The sequence below is a fragment of the Choristoneura fumiferana genome, chromosome 22 (genome assembly GCF_025370935.1).
Source record: "Choristoneura fumiferana chromosome 22, NRCan_CFum_1, whole genome shotgun sequence".
NCBI classification, from domain to species: Eukaryota; Metazoa; Arthropoda; class Insecta; order Lepidoptera; family Tortricidae; genus Choristoneura; species Choristoneura fumiferana.
In genome coordinates this window covers 13,142,274-13,158,548 of record NC_133493.1, presented here as the reverse complement: position 1 = coordinate 13,158,548, position 16,275 = coordinate 13,142,274, and the positions used below count along the sequence as shown (strand labels likewise).

Sequence of the window (16,275 nt, the reverse complement as noted above, 5' to 3'; positions counted from 1 at the left end):
TTAGTACTTTATGAGTAAATAGCAGCCTAATGTATAAAATATACCTAAACTAGGAAGATTCTATTGAAATCTTTAAAAAATATTACTTATTTTTTTCTTAATGGCTACGGAACCCTATTTCTGGCGTGTCCAACACGCTCTTGGCCGGTTTTTTTATCTAGGCGTGGCCCATGTGTGTGTTTTTTTATTAAATTGTCTGCGCAAAGGCACCGCGTTGAAACTATGCGCTAATGGTAGAGAAATGCGCGTCTTCACTTAGTGATTTATAGCATTCTACCAGAGTAAAAAAAAACTACATCTACAGTTAAAAAAAAGTTAGAGCTAGTTTTGATATCAAGGTTCCTCAACTGTATGATATTCATTTTTATCTTGCGCTAATCCTTACGCTAAGCAGCAATGCTTGTGCTGCTGTGTTATAGTCGAAAGTTATAAGACAGCCAGTGCAATTTGTAGGGAATAGGAATTTATAAGGCGCGTCTAGCAATGAGGTTTATTAATTTATTAAAAACACATAATGGCATTACAGTGATAAACCAATACACCAGTACACCAATAAACTAACAATTTATACAATAGGTAAAGAAAGACAGATAACTTAAAGAAACTAGATTGCTTAACATCCGTCATCTCACAGTATCGCAAGCATTTGGAGGACACATTTGACCACAGCCCCGCGAGCAGGTCACAATCAGGCCTTATAATACTTAAGCGAGCAAGAAAGAACCATTTGCATATTATAAAATGAGCAACGTATCCCTAAACGTCAGAAAAACAGAAGAAATCGTGTGAAAATCAGACGGAGAAAATGCGCGGCGTCACGCATGCGTTACACAGTGCCAGCGGCTGCCCTTACAGTATAGTAAACAGCTACTGTCGTTACATACTTGAATGTGAAAGAAACTCTTTTCACTTCCACCGGTCTCAAACGGTGCAGCAGCTACATTATTGCAATAGGTACAACAGATACTTAATTTGTCTTAATGCATCATCATCATTTGCCGGAAGACATCCACTGTTGAACAAAGCTACCTGCGAAATAAAAAATAATCCTACTTATATTCTTCCAAAGCCTCAAACTAACTTTATATCAAATTTCGTTAAATCGGTTTCAAAATCAAAAAATCAAAATCATTTATTCAGTAAATAGGCCGCAATGGGCACTTTTACACGTCATTTTTTAAAACTACCAGCGCTTTCAGAAAGACCATCATTGCCAAGAAGAATGCGCCGCAAGAAACTTGGCAGAAAGTCATTTTTTCAACATAAAATAATTACAAATAAAATACTTAAAAACTACAGTACCTATACAATGAAATAAAAGAAAATACAAAATAATAATAAAGTTCAGAGATTTAAGCGTGAATAGCGAAAAGCTAGACATACTTTCTCAATGACTATACTAGCTTTTGCTCGGGACTCCGCCTGCCAAGAAATCTTTTCTCACAATTCCGCGAGAACTTCCGGATTAAAAACTTACATAATATTTTCTTTTAAGGGTCCCAAACTATTTTCGTACTAAATTCCTTTTAAAACGTTCCAGCAGTTTAAACATCAAATAATAGTACCTAAAACAGGCCCTGATTCATTACAGTATACTCATCTTAGGCCTCTAGGTGGGCAACGCATCTGCAGTACCCTGGTGTTGCAGATGTTTATGGGCGGTGGTGATCTCTTAACATCAGGAGACCCACTTGCTCGTTTGCCATCCAGTCGAATAAAAAAAAAATAAAAAAAAAAAAGTATGTATTTTTATTTATTTCACTATAAATTGGTGGATTTTTCACTGGTGCAAGTAGCTGTTCGCCAGTAACTGTCCTACTCGCGGAGTGTGTCCAAACCATTACACAGTACGCCACCGACAAGTAAGTAGCTAAGTTAAACGCATTACCTTTTAGACTCCACTTACTAAGTCGGCTAACCGGTCCCGTTTAGAAATTACGCTTACATGTAAATGAACGGTTGGTGTATGTCTATCTTGGTGAGGGAGGAAGCTGATATGGTTAATAACAATAAATATCATGGGACACTTGACACCAATTGACCTGTCCCAAACTAAGCAAAGTTTTTACTTTGGATACTATACATAAATACATATTAAACATCCAAGACCTGAGAACAAACATTCCTATTATTCATACAAATATCCCCTCTTGTTCTGAGAGGAGGCCTGTGCCCTGCAGTAGTGGGCAGTGGTTGGGGGGGCTGGGACGATGACAATACAAATATCTACCCTGCCGGGGATCGAACCCGGGACCTGAAGCTTCGTAGTCAGGTTCTCTAACCACTAGGCCATCCAGTCGTCAAAGACAAAAGCGTTAGCGACCCGAAGCCTTATTGTCTAATGTACTCGCAATTACAATCGCGCTCTCCATCCCTTTCTCATCATCATTATTATCACTAGAGATGGGCCGAGTACTCGTTTACTACTCGGTACTCGGCAGTTTTTTTGATACTCGTACTCGGACGAATAACTCGGTTCCATTGTCGTATACTCAGTCTTAATAAAATTATTGTTTAAGAAGAATCATATGTATTATGATTATAAATCAGGCTGGTTTAAACATATTATTAAGAGTATTTATATTTTTAAAAACACAAAAATGAGAATTATCAATTGTAAATATTTGCAATTAATGCGCGGACCGAATGCGAATTTCTTAAGAACAACATTGAATATTTTGTGGGAATGAAGGCGGGGATTCCCGCGACGTTCGCTCGTGCTAGTGCCATCCACGAAGACGCGTGATTTTGTCAATGACATTGTAATAAGAACCACGGCACGCGTCATCGTGAATGACTCTACCGATTAGCGCCGCGCGAACCTGCCTAAACCTGTTTTCGCGCCCCAAAACTGAACCGAGTAACTCGGCCGAGTACTCGGTTTGAGAAACTTTCAGAATCAGAATCAGAATCAGAATTATTTATTTGTAAAACATAGGTAAACAAAATACAGGTGGAAAAAAAATACAGTGTGCTTAGATGAATGATTGGTCACAGTGCTAAGACAGTGTGTATCACTATGTTTTGCCTGTTGGCGTACAAATATAAAGTAAAAGTAATTTCTTTTAATAATAGTACTAAAACTTAGCGACCGCGACCCGCGACGGCGGTCGTCTGACCACGCGACCATTGGTTGTTCTCTGGCCGCGCCCACCGGTCGCGCGACACGGTCGCGGCATTTGTTTAGTGATCCATATAAGTTCGTAGGTCGCGCGACCCAGTCGCGGACGCGCGTTGCGATCGCTAAGAACGGAATGCTACCTTAAGAGTTACCATTCACGGACAGTCGATAAAGTGGGTCAAGAGCTTGACAGCAAATTGAGTCTGACTCAAATTGAATTACAGTCAACGAGCACATCATCAGCCGCCAAATATTACGTCGTCCGAATTTGCGCGGTCCAAACGCTTTCTCCTCCTCTCTAGAGGGGTGGGAGTCATCCTTTCTAAGGTCCACATCTTACACCGTATCATATTACACTATTTTATTTTATTTTTCATCACACTTGCTCGTAAACAGTGTCGTAACATGCAGGCTACCTTGGTTGCAACCCCCCAAATAAAACCCTCGACCTTAATGTGCTTGTCATGAAACCCGTGGTCGGTAAATGAGTCATTGCGCGTACACATTTTCTTGTCATGAAGCCCAAGGTCGGTAAATGAGTCGGTGCCCGTACTGATGGTGCTGCGCGCGCTGCTGCAGGACCACATGGACCACCACATGCACACGCACGTTGCGGCGCATGCCGAGGGAGGGGGAGGTAGAGGGCGACGCTGCCAAGAGCACAGCCTAAGGTATCGTCAATATTTGGAAGAATTATATTTTTTCTTTTACAAATATAAAATTTTACTTGCAAATGTGATGAAAAACATTGTATGTCGCACGGGCGGTACTAGAATTACGAACATCGACTCATGAAAGCCCTCAGTCTTCGACTTCGGGCTTCTAATAAACTCTCGTTCGTAATTCCTTATTTACCGCCCTTAAGACACAATGGACTATTCTTTATTGAGGAAAACAAACCGCAGTACAATCATACATGCAGATAATTTAAATCATCAGCCAGTAAAGACAGTAAATACACAGTAATGGTAACGTTTCAGGAAAAAAAATATTCTTTGTATCGATAACCTAACCAAAAAAAAAGTGGGATAACCCCTTGTCACTTCAAAGTTCAATATCTCAAAACCAACTCAACCGATTTTGATAAGACATGTCTGATAGATAGATAGATAGAATCTTTATTCAAAACAGCATACAAAGCTCAAAGTACAATAGAAAATATACAATAATACCTTTAAACTTAAAACTAGCACCAAAATAAAGTTCACTTATTATTGTTTAAATTGATAAATTGAGAGCCCTGCGACGATGTCTAGAATAGGCGCTGACTCAGCATATACTGCAGTAACCTGCAGTGCTGATATTCTGTCAGAAACCCATGGTGTTTGCTGTACAAGGCAATCAGTCTGTGCCTCTTTAATTATGTCTAAGAACCATCGCCAGAAAACCAGCTTTCAAATGAAAACAAACGCATTCAAATCGGTCCACCCGTTTAAGAACTACGGTGCACTAGCGGTCAAACTTATAACACCCCACTTTTTGCTTTGGGGGTTAAAAGTTTGAGACTTTGTCGACTAGCACGCTTCGTTATCAACCGTCGCCGTCGCGTGTCATGTGCCTTTGACACTCCGTCTGACACGCTCCTATTACGGTCATGGAGCTATACGGTGTAATGTGTATATACCTTAAGGGATTCTCACTCAAGGCTGCTTTACCACCAAAGATGTGCGAGGATGTGTTGGGAGGAATGCGTTTTTTATTAACCAATAGAAACGCTTCATTTACACATCCTCGCACAGCATATCTCTGGTGGAAACAGCTGACCGGAGCGAGGCGAGGTAAATGAAGGGTTTTTATTGGTTCATGAGAAACACTTTCCTCGCAACGGGTATATATTTAGTAACTAAGTTCTTTAACATACACACATACCCACACACATAATATATCCTCAAACTTTCGCATTTCAAATACAACTTGGAAATTGAGTAAAAACTCAAGAGATAATTATAATACTTAATAATAACTTTATTGAAAAAAGTATTACATCTTACATAGTTTCAAAAAACAGGAGAACTACTCCCTAGAAAGGTAGGTGTGCTCCAGGGTAAGCCGCGCACCTGCCCACAGACACGAGCTTGGTGTGTTAAAGACCAAGCTAGATCGATTTGACACCCCCAAAACCCCGCATGCCAAATGGAGCCATTTCCGAAATTCTGATTATATCATCATCATCATCATCATCATGTCAGCCGAAAGACGTCCACTGCTGGACATAGGCCTCCCCAAGGCTCTCCACTCAGACCGGTCTTGTGCTTTCCGCATCCACCGCGATCCCGCGATCTTAACCAGGTCGTCGCTCCATCTTGTTGGAGGCCTACCGACAGCTCGTCTCCCGGTCCACGGACGCCATTCGAGAACCTTTTGACCCCATCGGCCATCAGTCCTGCGAGCAATGTGCCCCGCCCATTGCCACTTCAGTTTCGCAATTCTTCGGGCTATGTCGGTAACCTTAGTTCTACACTATTTACCGGCCCGGATAATACCGGCATGGAAATACCGACCCGATTTTTAGTGTACCTACGAGTACATGCCCATAGAAACTCATGTCAAGTCGGTTAATAATTCTGTTTATGCAAAAAGTTATTGAAAGTTAACACCGACTCAGGCGCAGTGCGCGAATCAATGTCAACAGTCAATGATGCGCCGATCAGCGCCGGAACACTTGATGTAGGTAGTTTATACTACGACGGTTCAGAGAACTCGCCATCTCAGACCGTTAAGGGGGCACAGGTCTAATACACAATGTTCTTAGGGTTCCGGAGCCAAAATGGCAAAAACGGAACCCTCATAGTTTCGTCAAGTCCATCTGTCTGTCTGTCCGTCCGTATGTCACAGGCATTTTACTCGAAAACTACAAGATGAATGAAATTTGAAGTACAGATGTCTTGTCAAAGCTGCTATTTAGTTTTGTACTCCATACACGTAACAGAAATAGTTTTTTTTTTAACTCGCATCAACGTGTGGCGGCACATAGTTCGACAGCTCTTTTGAAAAGATAGTAACGTTTCTCAAAAACTTTTTTAATTAAGAATCTTTAATACTAGATAAGTTAAGACGAGGTTTATTTATCAAATTTTTGTGTTATGGAAATCATATATTTCTACTGAGATTTATTTTATTTACGGCTCAAACCACCAGTCGGTGTTACGCTAATAGTTTGTAGAGTCAACACGCAATTTTAATATTTTGATTTAGTTTCGCACCAAATTTTAGTTTACACTTATTTAGACGCTGTTCTCTGACACGTTCTAGGTTTCATTTGAAAATTATGCTAAATATTACAAAGGTTTATTGTTAAAAACAAACATAATTAAGTGAAGATTTCCGGAAATAATCGCTCCCAAAGTAGCAAAACAATTTGTACATAAGATTGTTTAATGGCTGGAGCCTCCTTTTAAGCTTGATAAAGCCTGTGTCAGGAGGCACCGCTCCTCCATAGTTATAGTCTGCATAGTACAGTCAGCATCAAAAGCAGCTGGTCACTCTATTACTCTGTCGCATTAACACATTTATCACTTGCATGGCGTTACATACGTGGCTGAAAAGCGACAAACCACAAAGTGTGCAGCTACTTCGGACTCTGACCGTACTAAGATGGTGTTACATTTTACAAATCAATTTGTGATGGGCACCATGCCAAGAGGCCCACCTCTCTTTTTTAATTAAAGTTTTAGTTTTAGTTATTTTAATTTAATAGTAGTTTTAGTCCTATGGATATTTTGTATTTTCTTAATATTTTCTTAATAAATATAGTTAATAAGTATAGTATTTAGTATTGCAGGTGGTAGGACCTTGTGCAAGGTCCGCCCGGATTGCTACCACCATCTTACTCGCTAATCCTGCCGTGAAGCAGCAGTGCTTGCACTGTTGTGTTTCGGTGTGGAGAGTAAGTCAGCCGGTGAAATTACTGGCACTTGAGGTATCCCATCTTAGGCCTCTAGGTTGGCAACGTATCTGCAATACCCCTGGTGTTGCAGGTGTTTATGGGCGGTGATGATCTCTTACCATCAGGAGACCCCCTTGATCGTTTGCCATCCAGTCGAATAAAAAAAAAAAAAGTCATTTGTGATTGTTCCATTCCATTCTATTATTCTATTTATAATACTTATTTCATGCAAGCATCAATCATTGCATGCCTATTGCAATATTGGATAATCCTTAACAATTAATATTATTTTATACATGTCACTAAACTCTATACATTCTATATATATCCGTAAATGTGAAGCCAGACGAGCGTAACTTTTTGAGTTGTGAGTCGCGTATATTTTCGGTCGCGTAATTTCTGCGGCATTCAGTTTAAGGCTCCGTGTCCACCGGCGTGCGAGGATGTGTAGCGAGGAGTGTGTTTTTCATTATCCAATAGAAACCCTTCATTTACCTCGCCTCGCTCCGCTCCGCTGTTTCCACCAGAGATGTGCTGTGTCGTGCGAGGTTAGGCGAATAAAGCGTTTCAAAAATCGTTTAAAAAACACATCCCTCGCAACACATCCTCGCACATCTCTGGTGGAAACACAGCCTTATATAAAAGTCCAGTTTACCCCACACGGAGTATCAAAATGAGTTGTACACATACTTTTGTATGAAACCAAAGTTACGCGATCGAAAATACGTGACACACAACTTAAAAAATTCCGCTTCCTTCATTCAATTTCCGGAGGGTCTAAATTGAATTATTATGAGTGGATTTACTCATCCAATTCAAATTCAAAAACGTTTTGTTTATCAACAAAGGTAAAAATGTGGACATATATCATAGCTCATTTTCAGTAACGCTATGTTGTGCCATAAGACATGCAAATAGCGCCAACAATTTTCGATAATGTATATTCAATTGAATTTTAGGTCATAAACCAAAACTACTAATGCGAAACCTAACATAAGGTACTAGACTTAATCGCGGCTTCGCACGTGTAATCCATAAATTAGGCAGTTGAATTAAAATTCCGGGATTTACTAAATTCTTATCGGAATTCCCAAAAAATACGTCAAGGTTCTCACGTTACATCGTGTTGTTATTACGAGATTTAATCCTTATCCCTTGGGAATATCGAGATAAAAAGTAGCGAATGTGTTATTTTCCAGGCTTCCAGCCATCTACGGATTTGGATGAAATTTGGTACAGTCAAGGGCAAAGATATCGACACAGACAAAGTTGCAAAATATGTATACACGTTACAGCCCTAATGTTAAGTGCATAAAGTCGTGTATACATATTTTTGTAACTTTGGCCGTGTCGATATCTTTGCCCTTGACTGTACCAAATTTCATCCAAATCCGTTTAACTGTTTTAGCATGATGGAGTAACATACACACACACACACACACACACACACACACACACACACACACACACCACACACACATTTCTTAGAAAAACGTTTGCAATGTTTATTATTAGCATGCTTAGGAGATGAACTATGAAGGAATTGGTTTGAAACTATCACAACTTCTAACTTTAAGTGGATTTCTACTCAAGCTGATAAGTAAGAAAACTCGGGAGACGTTGCGGTAACAAGGTACACTAAAAGGTTGTTTGACCCCACATACGAACATCAATCCCCTCAAGAAGTGGTCAAAAAAGTTTAAAGATTGACACAATCATAAACGATTCGTGTTTCAACCCCTCAAAAAACCGAGGTATCATTTGTCAAAGCAATATCACCAAATTTCAAATTTCAAAATTTCAAATGATTTATTCAGTAAATAGGCCGCAATGGGCACTTTTACACGTCATTTTTTTAAACTACCAGCGCTTTCGGAAAGACCATCATTGCCAAGAAGAATGCGCCGCAAGAAACTTGGCAGAAAAGCAGAAACTAGACACGAAATGCGCCGGGACACTGCCAAGTCACACTTCACAACACTATACAATACAAATACACCGACATAAACACACACACACACACCACAACACAAACACGAGTACCGAAGCGACAAGCCCCCTTAATAAATTTCTGCGACCTTTCGCATTGTAGGCCAAGTCCCGATGTCAAGTGCATGTCGAGAGGTGACTGTCCCAATCATTTGACAACAGTTTTAGGGACAATATTATCACATCAAGCTGAATCATAACCTTCCCAAAGCCCAGTTTAGTCCTGCGAGGCGAGTATCAAATCGTCTAAGAAGCAGGTGGTTTTAACTAGCAAATCGAGGGTATTCTGGCAGAGCCGGATAAGTTCACAATATTTATTCACTTATACGGTTTTGCTAGATAAATAAAGCAGAAAAAATTGAGTATGCCTATGCATGTAACTATTTTTTTTTTAATTTTGCACTTATTCTGTTTTGCCAGAATACCCTCGAAATAAGCAAATTGGTTGGTCAATTAATAATAATATCAAAAACATCTGTTACAAAGTTTCCTTAAAACTAGACCTCTACTTCCTAAATAGGTAAAAACCTGTACTATAGGATAAGCAGCGCTCGTCCAATTAAAATATATGTAAAAACATAACCACACCAAAACAACCACACACTGCACCAAAATGCATTTAAATAATGTCTATGTTAACTTAGTTGTATAAGGACCTCTCTGTTACTAACAATTATTATATGGATCGTATGAAATCTGAAATAAACATTTATTATTATTTTATAAATAAAAGTAGCAAATAGTCTAAAATTATCTGACTCAAAGATGACGGAGCTCCGCTACGCGGTGCTCCTATTCCGCGTGGCTGAGGCGCCTCACACCTTGACACGACTGTAACCTAACCTAACTTTTTTTTAATTTTCGACAAAAAACAGGTAAGGACATAGAGCTGTGCTGAGCGAGGCTAGGTAAATGAATCATTTCTATTGGTTTATGACAAACACTTTCGTACATCTCTGGTGGAAACGGAGCCTAAGAAACTAATCTGTCATCTACAGAAGTAACAAAATACCTACTAAGAACTTTGGCGCCAAAAAAGTTAATCTATTCTTTTATCACCCCTCTTATCACGGAGTTTGGACCCTTTCTACATTCTCCGGCTATCTGACACTCAGGCACACATCGTACCCGATTATACGCTATACCGGTTGGGCCCTGTAACAGGAAGCAAAAAATTGAAACACAGGTTCTGCTACTCAAATGGAACTACTTATTTTTGCAACTTTAAAAATTTTAGTAATTTTATCATTAAGTTTATTCTAAACAAATTAAATAGTATTTTCAATGTACGGCATCCAATAGCCTAAATGACATCGCCTGTCACGTCACAAAATGACGGATTTCGCAATACATTGCTTGTCCAATAATAAACTTTAAACTATAATAAAAAAATAATTTTCAAAAGTTGTAGTACTAAATTAGCTCAAGATGAAGAGTCGACGTTGTGGTTTAATTTTCTGCTCCTGTTCCAGGGCCCAACTTGTATAAAATAAATAAATTAATAAATAAATATCAGGCCACTTGACACCAATTGACCTAGTCCCAAACTAAGCAAAGCTTGTACTATGAATAGTAGGCGTTTCTACTGGCTTACGAAAAACACATTTCTCGCAACACCTCCTCGCACATCACTATTGGAAATGTAGCCTTAGGCAGTTTGTTCACACAAACAAACCCCAAATACTTTGCGTATTCCGGGAATGAACCAACCGTTATCTCAGTCATTTAGTTTAATTCCCATCCTTGTCATAGAAAAGGGACAAAAACGGTAGTTGTCGCTGTCTCACTTTTATGTCATTTTAGGGTTCCTGTCTCAAATGCAACCGTGAAACTTCATATTTAATGAAATAAAACCAGCAACGCGACTCGGCGGCTGCTCCGGCAAGAAGGACTACGAATTAGCCCGAAACATCTCGAGTTAAACTCGATTTAAGACGTGAGTTATCCGGTTCTTGCTTTCACTTTGTTCCAATGTATTTTAATAATATTTTACAATAATATTGCTCATGCATCAGAAAAAGGTCGCTCAGCGAGCTCTGGAGAGAGCAATGCTAGAGGTTTCTTTGAAGGATAAAATCCGAAATCACATTATCTTATAGAATTAGTTCGCTGAAGTGGCGTTGGGCTGGCCACGTCTGTCGCAGGACCGATGGACGGTGGAGCAGACGAGTCCTCGAGTGGAGACCACGGACGGGAAAACGTAGTACTTAAGAGAGTCGCTGGCGGCAGATGGATGCGAGGGGCTGAAGACAGTGTTGTGGCGCGGCATGGAAGAGACCTATGTCCAGCAGTGCCCTGCTGTAGGCTGATGATGATGATGATGAGGATGATCAGAAAAACACATCGACTTCGTCACTTTGTCACTTCAAAGTTCAATATCTCGAAAACGGCTGAACTGATTTTGATGAAACATCGCTAGAAAACCTGATTACAAATAAAAAACCGCATTCAAATCGGTCCACCCGTTTAAGAGCTACGGTGCCACAGACAGACAAACAGACAGACAGACCCACATAGCGGTCAAACTTATTGCGTCGGGGGTTAAAAAAACAAGAAAAAATAATATATTTTTAAATAATTACTGAATCAAGTTAAAATTACGCAGAATCCAGATGCATTTTTAACCGGTATCCCCTCAAGGTCGTTTTAAAAAAGAAAGTCGCTAGGGCAAGGGTGTACCCCTAAGTTTTATTGTGCGCAGTAATTTCTTCCGGTCTGGGAGCGCCTTAAGTGTTTCCCACACGACGCGGTGTGGCGGAACCTTAAGAATTAGTGACAGGTGCTAGGGTAGGGTTAAGTTAGTGTTCAATAACCTTTACTCGACTTTATTTGCATGTATTGTTAGTAACTAGCATGTTGCCCGCGACATCATTCCGCGTAGAATTTCCGGGTTAATCCGGGTATCCCGGCGGGAATATTATGCTAATTTTCCGGGTGTCCATAAAAACTATCCAATGTTATCCCGGGACACAGACTATCTTCACACCAAATTTCATTATATCGTTTAAACGTTAACTGACAGAAAGACGGCTAAGTTACTTTCACTTCACATTTTATGATAATTATAATATGGATTTGCATGGTAACAATCTAAATACTTTAGTATCAACAAAATATTTCAAAATGTAAAACTATAGTTTCTGTTAACATACTATCTGTAAGATTTATGCCGCAAATTAGTCACGTTTACGCTATAAACGTGTAACGACCTTGTGACGTAATCAAGTCACTGACTCGCTTAATACTCTCCGTAGCATCTAAACACATAATTCAACCGTTCACTCACCGGCGTTGGTGGTGTAATGGTCAGCATAGTTGCCTTCCAAGCAGTTGATCCGGGTTCGATTCCCGGCCAACGCACGCGTTTTTGCTTCTTTTTGTATTATTTTTTTCAGTAACTTTAACGCGTCTTGTCTAATTTAAATATTTTAAAGTGTCTAGAAAATGTTGTGATTAGTATTTACCTTTTTTAACTTGTTTTTTATAAATTGTAAATCGTGTGAAATATTGTCAATTGAATTTTGCCCTCTGATGGTGATGCTGATGAGTTTGACTTAAAATAAAACACCTAAAGTATAGATCTCAAAGGGCCGGCAACGCACCCGTAACTCAGCTTATGTTATAGATGTCCATGGGCGGCGGTGATTGCTTTCCATCATGTACCTACATTTTAGCGGTTTAAGTGGGAAGAAGTAACAGAATGATCGGAGCTACGGTCGCGGAGCACGAAGAATTTCGCGCAATTATTTTTTTATTCGACTGGGTGGAAAACGAGCAAGTGGGTCTCCTGATGGTAAGAGATCACCACCGCCCATAAACATCTGCAACACCAGGGGTATTGCAGATGCGTTGCCAACCTAGAGGTCTAAGATGGGATACCTCAAGTGCCAGTAATTTCACCGGCTGTCTTACTCTCCACGCCGAAACACAACAGTGCAAGCACTGCTGCTTCATGGCAGGATTAGCGAGCAAGATGGTACACATGGTGCACAAGCTCCTACCACCTGCAATGGCCTTACAAAGTCATGTATGCGAGAACGACGGTAAATATCTACGCGCTAGCGACAGACACATTATAGTGAAAGGTCATTGTACGAAATTCTACGTGCTCCGCGGCCGGACTTTAGTGGGTTTTCAGGGAACTCTTGGCCCGAATTTCATTGAATCTTCAAGTCATCGAGTCATCACTAACGCTCGGTGATTATTTTGAGCACGCTCGCTTTTCTCGGTACTGCACGGATTTAGATGATCAGTCACGAACGATTTTGAGAATTAGCCGTCGGAAAAGTGACATGGCTAATTTGGAAAAAATATTTGATTGTTAGCACAGTTTCGTAATCATTTTCAATTATAAAATAAATAAATAATAAATAAATATAAATATCACGGGACAATTCACACCAATTGACCTAGTCCCAAAGTAAGCTTAGCAAAGCTTGTGTAATGGGTACTAAGCAACGGATAAATATAATTATATAGATAGATACATACTTAAATACATATTAAACACCCAAGACCCGAGAACAAACATTCGTATTTTTCATACAAATATCTGCCCCGACACGGGAATCGAACCCGGGACCTCAAGCTTCGTAGTCAGGTTCTCTTACCACTAGGCCATCTGGTCGTCTATATTAATAATTCTAATTATTATTATAATTCATTCAATTATTATGTTTTTATTTATTTATTGGACCTTCAACAATAAGTATACCTACCTACTACTAATGTGATGAAAAACATTGTATGTCGCACGGGCGGTACTAGAATTACGCACATCGACTCATTAAAGCTCAGTCTTCGACTTCGGGCTACTAATAGACTCTCGTTCGTAATTCCTTATTTACCGCCCTTAAGACACAATGTACTAATGTAATGTTTTATGTCTTGTTTAGGGAGTAGTTTAAATGAATGGGAGGATCCAAAACTTGAGACCAATACAGTGCTGATATTCCTTATATCGCAAATACGCGAGAGCGGACAGTGTCTCAAGATAAGTGCGACTATTAGTCCAACCGAAAGTTTAATATTAGGATTAGGTGTAATGACCTGGGTGCTCTAGATGGTACAAAGAAATTGATGTTACCTATCATCTTCTTTCTAATATTTAAAAAAATTGTGTTACAGTGTTTGTGACCAAACTCCTCCGAAACGGCTTGACCGATTTTTGTTTTTTTTTTGTGTATATTCGGTAGGTCTGAGAATAGGACAAACTATTTTACATACTCGTACTCTACGCGGACGGAGTCGCGGGTAAAAGCTAGTATAAGTTTAATAATTTAAATACCTAATAATTTAAAACATTTCTAATTTTAAAAGACAGTCAATATGACCACTGAAGTGGTATTGAAGAACTGAAAAATTGCATTGCGGTATTAAAATGAACCGTAGTCTATAGGAGCCATTAATAAATAAAATGTATTTTTTTTACAAGTCGGAACATTTTTTTTAAATAAATTGATTTATTGATTGATTGAGATCTTAAATAAAATTGCGGGCAAATAGATACGTACAGTCAAGTGTAAAAATATGAAATCATTAAAAAATATATATATTTCAGACAATTAAATCCATAATTTGTTAGTAACAAGGTTGACTTATAATAATAATAATAATGTTAGTTAATCATAATCAAATATTAATTTCGAATTATAATTCATTCATTTACAATATTATCAATAAATAATGAATTTAAAACATTATTATTACATTTTCAGTTTCAAAAATAAGTACCACAGACTTATTCCGAGGCAATAAGCTCGTAGTAACATATTTTTTTTTTTTTTTTTTTTTTTTTTATTCAATTGGATGGCAAACGAGCAAGTGGGTCTCCTGATGGTAAGAGATCACCACCGCCCATAAATATCTGCAACACCAGGGTATTGCAGACGCGTTGCCAACCTAGAGGCCTAAGATGGGATACCTCACGTGTCAGTAATTTCACCGGCTGTCTTACTCTCCACGCCGAAACACAACAGTGCAAGCACTGCTGCTTCACGGCAGGATTAGCGAGCAAGATGGTGGTAGCAATCCGGGCGGACCTTGCACAAGGTCCTACCACCTGCAAAATTTTGTTACAGTTCCCAATCCGCACTGGGCCCGCGCGGGAACTATGGCCCAAGCCCTCTTGTTCTGAGAGGAGGCCTGTGCCCAGCAGTGGGACGTATATAGGCTGGGATGATGATGATGATGATGATGAACATATTTTGAGTGGTTCGAATAAATACTTATTCTTGCACTTGACTGTACCTCCATCCCAGCCTATATACGTCCCACTGCTGGGCACAGGCCTCCTCTCAGAACAAGAGGGCTTGGGCCATAGTTCCCACGCGGGCCCAGTGCGGATTGGGAACTTCACACACACCATTGAATTGCTTCGCAGGTGTGTGCAGGTTTCCTCACGATGTTTTCCTTCACCGTAAAGCTCGTGGTAAATTTCAAATGTAATTCCGCACATGAATTTCGAAAAACTCAGAGGTGCGAGCCGTGGTTTGAACCCACGATCCTCTGCTTGAGAGGCGATAGGTCAAACCACTCAGCCACCACGGCTAATCCATAGGTCAAACCAACCTAGTTTGAAGACTGTACCTAGTTTAAAATATTTGTCAATGGAATCTTTATCTTTCTACACACTCATCCTCTTTAGAAACCTGGAACAGTATACTCATAATGTTTCCAACGAAAACAGTAACAAGTTTTCAGAAATCTACAAATCTATTAATATTCAACCGATGCCTGCCATTGTGTCGGCTTTGTCTTTAGTTGATGACGAAATTGAATGTTGAATGTTGAACGCTTAGAACCATTTAAAAGGGTTCCGTTTTATTTTTTTGAACTCGATTATCCTACTAATATTATAAACGAGAAAATTTGTGAGAATGTGTGTGCGTGTGTGTGTCTGTTACTCTTTTACGCTAAAACGGCTGGACGGATGAAATTTTGGATGTAGACAGCGGACATCTGGAATAACACAAAGGCTACTTTTATCCCCATATTCCCACGGGCCATGAGATTTGGCATGTTACACTTCGCCAACGCACGCGCGAGTGATACTTCGGGTGTTGCAAGCGTTTCTAGGCGGCGGTAATTGCTTAACATCAGGCGAGCCGCATGCCTGTTTGCCACCGACGTGGTATTAAAAATAAAAGTTATTTTTAGTGCAACGGCAGTTGAAGACTACGATATGATTTTTGGGAATTTCTAGCTGGCTCTAATGATTTACGCGTGCGAAGCCGCGGGTACACACTATATATAGGTAGTACTAATACAAATACATACA

The 16,275-nt window shown here is 39.6% G+C and overlaps 1 non-coding gene across 1 annotated transcript; it reads left to right on the top strand.

The window, feature by feature from the left end:
* Positions 1–12,284: 12,284 nt before the first annotated feature.
* On the top strand, positions 12,285–12,356 carry TRNAG-UCC (transfer RNA glycine (anticodon UCC)). Its single transcript has one exon. It is a non-coding gene; the product is annotated as a tRNA-Gly (tRNA).
* Positions 12,357–16,275: the final 3,919 nt, after the last annotated feature.